The sequence below is a fragment of the Leptodactylus fuscus genome, chromosome 5 (assembly GCF_031893055.1).
Source record: "Leptodactylus fuscus isolate aLepFus1 chromosome 5, aLepFus1.hap2, whole genome shotgun sequence".
In the NCBI taxonomy this organism is placed as follows: Eukaryota; Metazoa; Chordata; class Amphibia; order Anura; family Leptodactylidae; genus Leptodactylus; species Leptodactylus fuscus.
This window is the reverse complement of record NC_134269.1, coordinates 93467077-93478295: the sequence shown is the minus strand read 5'-3', so window position 1 is coordinate 93478295 and position 11219 is coordinate 93467077.

The following is an 11219-nucleotide window of genomic DNA, read 5'->3' as shown; positions in this document are numbered from 1 at the left end:
CCTTCCACCATTTTGGTTGCTCTTCTCTGGACTTGCTCCAATATATCGATGTCTTTCTTGAATTGAGGCGCCCAGAACTGTACACAGTATTCCAGGTGTGGTCTGACCAGGGAAGAGTACAGCGGAATAATAACCTCTCTTGATCTAGATTCAATGCTTGTCTTAATACATCCCAGAATTTTATTAGCCTTTTTTGCAGCAGCACCGCACTGTTGGCTCATGTTGAATTTGTGATCTACTATTATGCCCAAGTCCTTTTCCCCTATGCTATCACTTAGTTCTATTCCTCCCATACTATATATGTTTTTTACATTTCTGTTACCCAGATGTAGAACTTTGCATTTGTCCCTGTTAAATACCATTTTGTTCGCCTCAGCCCATTGTTCCAGTGTGTCTAAGTCCTTTTGAATACACTCTCTCTAGTGTTGGCTATTCCTCCTATCTTCGTATCATCTGCAAATTTTATGAGTTCCCCAATAATTCCATCATCCAGATCATTTATAAAGATATTAAAAAGTACTGGGCCCAGAACAGAGCCCTGCGGCACCCCACTTTTGACTTTCTTCCAGTTCGATGTGTAGCCATTTAGTATTACTCGTTGTGCCCGATCATTAAGCCAGTTGTGAATCCACCTAACTGATTTTTTGTCAAAGCCATACTTAATCATTTTTTCAATAAGAAGGTTATGTGATACTTTATCAAATGCCTTACTGAAGTCAAGTTATACTATGTCCACAGCATTCCCTTGGTCCAACCATTCAGTGATTTTGTTGTAGAAGGAAATCAGGTTAGTCTGCTAAAAGTGGAAACCAAACAAAAAATTATATGCACCAAACCTCCTAAAAATAAGAGTTCAACATGTGCAGAGTTAACTCATATTACTATGGCCTACACTCGCATGCACGTGTCTTCAGAAAATCACCAGAACCGGAAGGAACAAAAATCAGCTTTTTGCATATTTGTCTGGAACGAGGTCTTCACTGCGACTTCTTCCGGCGGTGGCTTGTAACTTCTAGGCCTCGGGCCTTGGGCAAGCCGACTGTGCATGCTTGCGGCCACAATAAAAATGGCTGCTTACATAGTATTGTAAGCAGCCATTTTCTCGTGGCCGGCGAGCATACGCAGTCGGCTTGCCCTAGGCCCAAGGCCTAGAAGTTAGAAGACACTACCGGAAGAAGACGTGGTGAAGACCTAGTTCCAGACGAAGATGGAGGCGGCGCTGGAGAGTTCTCTCGCAGCATTGGGGCCGCCTCCAGTGCTGCAAAAGAACTCATTTACATACCGACAAAAAACGGGATTTTAAGCGAATGGCGGCGTGGAGACGATAACGAAAGGTAGAAGAAGAATATCCTTTCTTAAGGCTATTCCGATGTGTTAGTTAGGAAAAAAAAAGGGTTTGAAAGATAGGATCCCTTTAAGGTCATACACTATGATGCTATAACATCTACCATTTGAAACTTCATTTTAGCATGGCATTGTGTCTATGAAGACTGGTGTGACTAATGCCAGTCTTCAAGAATTTGCCCCATTGTACTCAACTCAAACCTAAAATCGACAGTTTACTACCATGGTCTAGATGAGACCGCCAGACAGGTGCCATATCACACAAAACCACAAACAAATGGGTCTCTTGGTGGATGTATATAACTATGACTTTGGCAGAAAGTTGGATCTGAAAATTACAAAAAATATTTACACAGGTATCCAAGTCATGAGAAACAGTAACTAAGAAGACAGAAGGAAATTAGTTCACTTACTGCTTCAAGTATATTTGGAAGGGAAAAGAAGTGTGAAAAAGATTAAAAAAAAAAAAAGAAGTGAGAAGGGAAAGAAGAGGAAGGAGGAAAAAAAAACTGAAAGAAGAAAAAAAAGAGGGAAAGTGGAAAAGGGGGATAGGAGATGTAAAGTGTTGTCTCCTCAGTCCTGACCTCAGCGATGCATTCACAAGCTCCTTGTAATGTGAGGACATGGAGAATCTACCTCCTTTAAAACATGTTTGATGAAACTTGGCAGTGCATGTTGTATCTGCATAGATCAAGCTCTTATTGCAATATAGTTAATTGATGCGCTTCAACCACTGGAATATCGATGGGAGCTTGGAGGACTTGCAGTAAGTATGCATGCAAACTCTCAATGTGAATATGTTGAAGCAATGATTGCTTATATCTAGAGATGAGCGAACACTAAAATGTTCGAGGTTCGAAATTCGATTTGAACAGCCGCTCACTGTTCGTGTGTTCGAACGGGTTTCGAACCCCATTATAGTCTATGGGGAACATATACTCGTTAAGGGGGAAACCCAAATCCGTGTCTGGAGGGTCACCAAGTCCACTATGACACCCCAGGAAATGATACCAACACCCTGGAATGACACTGGGACAGCAGGGGAAGCATGTCTGGGGGCATAAAAGTCACTTTATTTCATGGAAATCCCTGTCAGCTTGCGATTTTCGCAAGCTAACTTTTCCGCATAGAAATGCATTGGCCAGCGCTGATTGGCCAGAGTACGGAATTCGACCAATCAGCGCTGGCTCTGCTGGAGGAGGCGGAGTCTAAGATCGCTCCACACCAGTCTCCATTCAGGTCCGACCTTAGACTCCACCTCCTCCGGCAGAGCCAGCACTGATTGCTTGAATTCCGTACTCTGGCCAATCAGCGCTGGCCAATGCATTCCTATGGATTCCTATATTCACACTCGGCTCTGCTACATCACACACTCGGCTCTGCTATATCAGATGTGCTGACCGGCACATCAGATGTAGCAGAGCCGAGTGTGCACACTCGGCTCTGCTACATCACACACTCGGCTCTGCTACATCACACACTCGGCTCTGCTATATCAGATGGGCTGATTGCATGGAAATCCCTGTCATCCCTCTCATTGCATTGGCCAGCGCTGATTGGCCAGAGTACGGAATTCGACCAATCAGCGCTGGCTCTGCTGGAGGAGGCGGAGTCTAAGATCGCTCCACACCAGTCTCCATTCAGGTCCGACCTTAGACTCCGCCTCCTCCGGCAGAGCCAGCGCTGATTGGTCGAATTCCGTACTCTGGCCAATCAGCACTGGCCAATGCATTCCTATGGATTCCTATATTCACACTCGGCTCTGCTATATCACACACTCGGCTCTGCTATATCAGATGGGCTGACCGGCACATCAGATGTAGCAGAGCCGAGTGTGCACACTCGGCTCTGCCACATCACACACTCGGCTCTGCTATATCAGATGGGCTGACCAGCACATCAGATGTAGCAGAGCCGAGTGTGCACACTCAGCTCTGCTACATCTGATGTGCCGGTCAGCCCATCTGATATAGCAGAGCCGAGTGTGTGATGTAGCAGAGCCGAGTGTGCACACTCGGCTCTGCTACATCTGATGTGTCGGTCAGCCCATCTGATATAGCAGAGCCGAGTGTGTGATGTAGCAGAGCCGAGTGTGCACACTCGGCTCTGCTACATCTGATGTGCCGGTCAGCCCATCTGATATAGCAGAGCCGAGTGTGTGATGTAGCAGAGCCGAGTGTGCACACTCGGCTCTGCTACATCTGATGTGTCGGTCAGCCCATCTGATATAGCAGAGCCGAGTGTGTGATGTAGCAGAGCCGAGTGTGCACACTCGGCTCTGCTACATCTGATGTGACGGTCAGCCCATCTGATATAGCAGAGCCGAGTGTGCACACTCGGCTCTGCTACATCAGATGTAGCAGAGCCGAGTGTGCACACTCGGCTCTGCTATATCAGATGGGCTGACCGCCACACGGTGTAGTTGAGCAGAACTGGCTCAGCACTGCTACCAATAGGAATGCATTGGCCAGCCTTCGGCCAATCAGCGCTGGCTCTGCCGGAGGAGGCGGAGTCTAAGGTCGGACCTGAATGGAGACTGGTGTGGAGCGATCTTAGACTCCGCCTCCTCCAGCAGAGCCAGCGCTGATTGGTCGAGTTCCGTACTCTGGCCAATCAGCACTGTCCAATTCATTCCTATTGGAAAAAGTTTATGTCACAAAAATCACAATTACACACCCGATAGAGCCCCAAAAAGTTATTTTTAATAACATTCCTATCTAAATAAAGGTTATCCCTAGCTATCCCTGCCTGTACAGCTATCCCTGTCTCTTAGTCACAAAGTTCACATTCTCATATGACCCGGATTTGAAATCCACTATTCGTCTAAAATGGAGGTCACCTGATTTCGGCAGCCAATGACTTTTTCCGATTTTTTTCGATGCCTCCGGTGTCGTAGTTCCTGTCCCACCTCCCCTGCACTGTTATTGGTGCAAAAAAAGCGCCAGGGTAGGTGGGAGGGGAATCAAATTTTTTTGGAGTTTGCCACGTGATGTTCGATTCGAATCGAACACATCGAACAGCCTGATATCCGATCGAACATGTGTTCGATAGAACACTGTTCGCTCATCTCTACTTATATCTAATCAGAGAGATATGGTGTTGGTGGAAAAGTACCCCTACTGGGTTATCATGCAGGTTCTAGTCTCTGTGCCTGTGTATGATTTTTTTTTTTATGTTAATTTGCTGGTAAGGGTTATTTGAGGCACTGAACCATGGTCCATATGGACCTGTGTGATTTAGTGTCCACAAAGTCTGTGACAGGTTCCCTTTGACTATTCAGATATTTCAGCGGGAAGTGATAGAATTGTCGTGGTAGCTAAGAGGCTTGTTAAAGCCCCTAGGCCCACTGTACTGTAAAGAAAAAATGCAGTGTTTCTGGTTACCTTACCTCTTCAAAAAAAAAATGAATTAAAAAAATCAACATGGGCCCCAAAATGATGCCTCAGTTAACTAACTAGAGTTTGTCTTCAAAGGATAGTCCCCCACTTAGTTCTAAATATGGAAAAGTCAAAAAGTTAGGGGTGTTAAAATATGTAAATACAGACACATTTTACAAGTTTTTAACTAATTAATGACCAAACACCATACATGTATGATCCTGGACTTTATAACAGGGTGTTGTGTTGGCTTCAAGTTCCCACAAATCAGAAGGAGCAGGTTAAGTAATACTAAGCAAAATAATAAAAAAAAAGTTATAGCTCTTAGAAGATGGCAATTAAAAAAAAAATATATATTTTTTAAAAGATGGGTTTTTGTGCGAAAATATTAAAATAATAAAAAATCTATAAATGTTGGTCATTGCCATGTACAGACCTGCAGAATAAAGGTAACATATTGTATATGCTCCACGTTCAGTCTCCGTCGCATTGTCTGCTGATAATTGGCAGCGGAAATAGTTCTGCACAGAGGAATTTTCCTTTGGCAAGTTTCGGTTTAAAAACAACAGACCCCATTAGAGTCAATGGGGTCTGCTGGAATCCATGAGTAACCTCGGACAGGTGACGCTGGTGAACCTAACATCAGTGGAGCAAAATTTATAATACAGAAAAAAATATGTAATCCACAATGTAATCCATTGAAAAATACAACGCATCCCCCCAAGATACAGCCATCAATCAGTTATGAAGGTAAGGTATGCACCTGACAGTGAGGGAGATTTATGAAGATTACGGTATCTAATCACCGGTGGAGGGTACGCCTTATATACAATAAGGTGCATGCCTCCTCCTAAATGAGGCACACCCTTCACCAGGTTGTGTGCCTGGTAAAAACTGTTCCAGTTCATAGATTGCGTAGATTTATAGCACTATGTACCGCACATTTCTAGCGTAAATGATAATAAATCTTGCAGGGCAAATGTCCCTGCTCCTGATTGCCCTCACCATGACCACTCTTTCAGAAGGTTTTTCAAACAAGATATTAAGTATATAGAGGGGCATAGTTCAGGTGACAGTCCATTTTCCAAGAGTGAGTGCCAAGAAAAAGTGCAAGACGATCCTGAAAATCAAAACCTTCTGATGTTATAGACCAAAAGATAGGATGAGGGTGAAGCTCATCAAAGTAGTACCGGGGGGTAAAGCAGGCCATATATACAGTACTACAATGCGTGGAGGTCTAGGGGTCGTGTCATGAGATTGAGAAGTAGGTGGGACCTAAGATTCCCTGTCACTTGTCCGGTGATCTGCCTGCAGGCTTTGAATACCTATTCCCAGAAGGCCCGCACACCCTGGCACTCCCACCAAACATGCAACATAATACCACTTTCCTCCTTGTATCGCCAATAAGTCTCTGGCACTGAGGGAAAAATTGTGTGTAGCTGAGAAGGGTATCTATATCACCTAGTCAAGAGCTGTGCAGACTATAGATATCTTATGGGAGAACAGATAAGCTTTGCACCACTCCTTGTTGCCCAAGACGAGGTAAACCTCAACTCTGAGGTTTTATGCAAGTCGCTAAAGAGGAAACAGTACAGTAGAAAAATGACAGACTGGGGGAGATGAGAGTACAAATAAATCTTCAAATTGTATAGATAATAGGCGATGCTGATCCCCCAATGGGTGTATGAAAGAAATCAGATGAACGTACTCTAGCCACAAAAAATGGCTGTAAAAAGGCCTGTAATTCAAGATAGGTTGGAAAAGGGGAGCCAGAGAGTACCTGGTGGATGCATCCTTCTCACAGCGTCAGAGGAACGTAGGGTTCTGGAAAATCAGCACAAACAGCCCATCCATTCGTGACAGCATCCTCCAATGGATTAAAGCATCCGAATCACGCAATGTGGAGAGAGTGAAACCTCCCCCCATTCAAAACGTCTATTTGAGAATCAGGTAATGAGATGGAGAGGGAGAGAGGAAAAGGTACCCTCTGTCACCATCGCCTGTGAGACAATCACCCCAAATGCCCAATCCACCAGACAAACCAATAAGTACGCAGTGCGATATAGTTTTAAATTTAGAAGTCCTGCGCCCCCTGGTTCCTTAGGCCATGTTAGTACATCGTGTCCAATTCTGAAATAACAAATGTGGACATATATCCATTTTCACAGTGTTTATTCTACCAAACAGGATAGATTTTTAGTAAGTAATTTCCAAGATCCCCCAGGGGACGCATCAACAAAGGGTAAAAATAAAGTTGTTTGAGTGTGGACGGATCAGTAGGTAACTGCACAACCAGATATTTTAAGGAATTTTGCGAAATAGGAATTGTGTTTCTAAGTGTTGGATCTCTTTGGGGGAAAGGGTTAGTGACACATTCGGGGCTTTGGTCTTCATATAATAATAATAATAATGATAATAATAATATACCGTAACTTTGGGCTAGGTTTACATCTGCACTGGAGTTTCCATTGAAGAAACTACTGTTTCACTACTGTGTATGAACTGAATCTTACAAATCATTAACTTGAATTCCTTGAATATCAGGCTTTTTCCGGATTGCCACTCCCAAGTGTTCAATCACCAAGATATATAAAAGGGGTGATAAAGGGCAACTTTGTTGCGTCCTGCTATAGATTGGAATTGGAGGGGATAGGCAGCCATTGACCTGAAGCCTCTCTGTGGAATGAGTATAGTGATAAGATGTTAATCAGAAACCACAGACCTATTTTTGCCAAAGCGTTGTTGCCATAAACGCCCCCCAAAAAACTCTGTCAAACGCTTTCTCTGCATCCACCGATAGTAGACAAAGGATCTTTAACCGCACAGAGAAACGAGGAGCAATGTTTTAGTGGCATTGTCCTGAGCTTTGCGTCCTAGGAAAATCTTCACTTGGGTCAGTATGTAGGGAGGCTAGACAGTTTGCCAGGGTTTTGTAAAAAAAAAAATCAATGGATACGACCATGAATGCATGAACTATCTATACCAGGGATATTCAAATTGCCACTCCTGCCACCCGCCTCTTTCATTATGACAGCGAAAAGAACAAACCTACATCTTCTGTCCACTGTCCCCAAGCCGCAGTGCCCTGCGCTAGTGGAAGCATGGATTGGGAATCAACCCTGTTGCCTTCACACGTTGCTTAGGCTGCAGGGACAATTGACAATCTCTGTATGAGGGATCAGTGCTTGGGGACAGCGGGTGGGAGGTGACTGTTTCTCCCATCCGTAGTTAATGTTAACTATGTGTGAGGGCACTAATGGGCAATTAGACTGTATGTAGAGGGACTAAGGAGCATACTGCCCCCCCACAGTACAATGCTCCTTCTTATTGCCTCCACCCACCGTATAATGCTCCATAACTGTTAGCCGTGAGCATGAGACTATTACCTGCCAAGGGAACTATAACATGTTATTGTACTAGCTGCATATGTCCCCCCCTCTGTTAAAGCTGACGCTTCCTGTGAGGTGCTACATGCTCTTGTGAGCGAGCTGCAATCATCTCACCCCCATGCCCTACTCCTGGTGTCGGGAGATTTCAACCATGTCTCTCCAGCATCCACTCTACCAGGCTTTACTCAGTACGTAACCTGCCATACAAGAGACAACAAAACGCTGGACTTGCTCTTTGCCAATGTAAGGGATGCATATAACTCATCTGCCCTACCGCCCCTAGGCAGATCAGATCACAACCTGGTACATCTGCGACCCACATACACTCCACTGGTGCGCAAAGAACCGGCGGTTACCCGTACAGTGAAAATTTGGTCAGAGTAAAGTGTCGAGACTCTGAGGGACTGTTTTAATATAACATTATGGGAAGTGTTTCAAGACTCATTTCCAGGTTACACTGAGGGACTCACACACTGCATAACAGACTACATTAATTTCTTCGTGGACAGCACGGTACCAACTAGAAAGGTGAGGTGTTTCTCCAATAACAAACCATGGATCAACTCTGAGATTAAAACTCTTCTCAAGGAGAAAAAGCGAATTTTTAGGTCTGGGGACAAAAATGGCCTGGGGGAGGTGCAGAAACAGCTATGACAACTGATCAGATAAGGGAAAGCCAACTACAAGCGGAAGATGGAACTACAGATGGGGGAGGGTAGAATCTCGAAGGTGTGGGACAGTCTTAAGGCTATATCTGGACACAAACAAAAGGCTGGCACTCAGATAAAAGATGACAGGAAGTGGCTTAACGAGCTTAATGTATTCTTCAATAGATTTGACTCCAAGCCAACGCTTCCTTCACCAGCATGTCAGTCAACCCCACTCCCCTCACACACCAAACCAAACCCCCACCAACCTGCAGTCAACTGCAATCTGACTATCTGATCCTCCAGGAGTCTCAGGTGTGTAGGGAAATCAAGAGGATTAAAGAAGACAAGGCTGGAGGACCTGATGGTATAAGCGCAAGAGTTCTTAAAATGTGCAGTGACCAGCTAGGTGGTATTATTACGCACATGTACAATATGAGTCTAAAGCTAGGAGTGGTACCTCAACTGTGGAAAACATCTTGTGTGGTACCAGTCCCAAAGAAACCCAACCTGATGGGCTACAATGACTACCGACCTGTAGTATCTGGGTGTGCACCTCAACAATAAACTAGACTGGGCTGATCACCTGGAGGCGCTGCACAGGAAGGGCCACAGCAGACTCTACCTGCTCAGGAGGCTGAGGGCCTTCGGAGTCCAGGGGCCACTTCTTAGGGCCTTCTTCAACTCTGTGGTTGCTTCAGCCATCTTTTTCGGTGTGGCCTGCAGGGGGGAGCAGTATATCAACCAGGGACAGAAATAGACTTGACAGGCTGATCAGAAGGGCCAGCTCTGTCCTGGGGAGCCCCCTGGACCCAGTACAGATGGTGGGTGACAGAAGGATACTGTACGTGGTGACCTCCATGCGGGAGAACAAATCCCACCCCATGTATGGGACCTTGATGGGACTTGGCAGCACTGTAAGTGACCGTCTGCTTCACCCTAAGTGTGAGAAGGAGCGCTATCGCAAGTCCTTCCTTCCAAAGGCGACCAGACTGTATAATTTACATCAGTCCAAGCGAAGATCACTCCACACAGAAAACTAATGATTATGAAGTCTTCCTTCTTTCTCTTCTGTTCCCTAGCTACTATGGACTCCTAGTATATCTTCTCTTCTCAGCATATGTTCCTACGTCTGTAATATATTACTGTGTATTATCCCTGTATCTGTATTACTATGCTGCTGTAACATGCTAAAATTTCCCCACTGTGGGACTATTAAAGGATTATATCTTATCTTATAGTGACCTCCATACTGTATAATGGCACATAGATGCGTCTTTTTGTCCAAAAAACTAACATAAATAATGGATTGTTCAGCTGCTATTTAGCTTGGTCCTTTACTTGATGGCTGACCCTGGTCAATAGACTTTTACTAAAAGTAGTTGAGTATCCCTGATCTATACTCCATAAAACAAGTTATGATATCCTTGTTGCGGTTAGATTGTCTGTACTTGTAATGTCCCTGCCTGATAACCTGGCGGCAATAAGGAAATCATGGCTGGGTTTCTTACAAGGCCCAGACCATAGAAAGTTACTGCTTTTATGGTTCCATCCATTTTTCACACTACCGTTGGAGATGATTAGTAGTGTCCGTTGCTATTGTCCGATTTTAACAACGGACACTAGCAGAACTGTCACAAATCCATTAAAATTTTCATTTAATCTCAATGGGATTCTATTTTGTGTCCGTTAGGGTCCGTTTACACCAAATCTGTGACATGTCCATTATTTTTTGCGGACAAAAAAATCCATCATGTAGAATTTTAGCGTGAAAAATAACATTTTCATGATAGACGTCAAGAATTAATTATTTTTTAACATCAAAGTCTATGAGTAACGGTTTTATAATGGATGGTAACAGATAGTCATCAGTAACCTTCTGTTATTTTGTGTCCGTTTTTTTTCTGAGCATGCACAGAAAGGACAAGACAACTCTAGGAATAAATGTGGAAATTTATTTTAAACAGTTAATTTATGTAAAAAATTATGGCTATGCACAAAAAAATATACAATACATATATTTTTTAATTAAGAACTATTTTTTTTTAATTAAACTAACAAGAAAGCATGAGTTAGTTTCTTTAGGGTAGTGTTAAGGGAGTCCTACTCAGTTGTTTAAAGTGCTGACGTACACTTTGATCACTGAGGATCCCTCCAATGACTCCATCTTTAAAAACATTTAGGGGGCGTTCACACTACCGTCGGTGTCCGACATGTAGTGTCCGCTCCTAGTGTCCGCTCAAAATCTGTCACGGACACTAGGAGCGGACACTAGATGTGTCCGTGACACCTGTCATTCACTTGAATGGGCATCGGGTGCGTTCTTTTGCACTCCGTGCCCGTCCTTCCCTGTCCGCAAGAGAAGATGTCCGACTTCTCAAGCGGACAGAAAAACCCTGCATGCAGGGTTCCTCTGTCCGCTTGAGAAGTCGGACAGCTTCTCTTGCGGACAGGGAAGGACG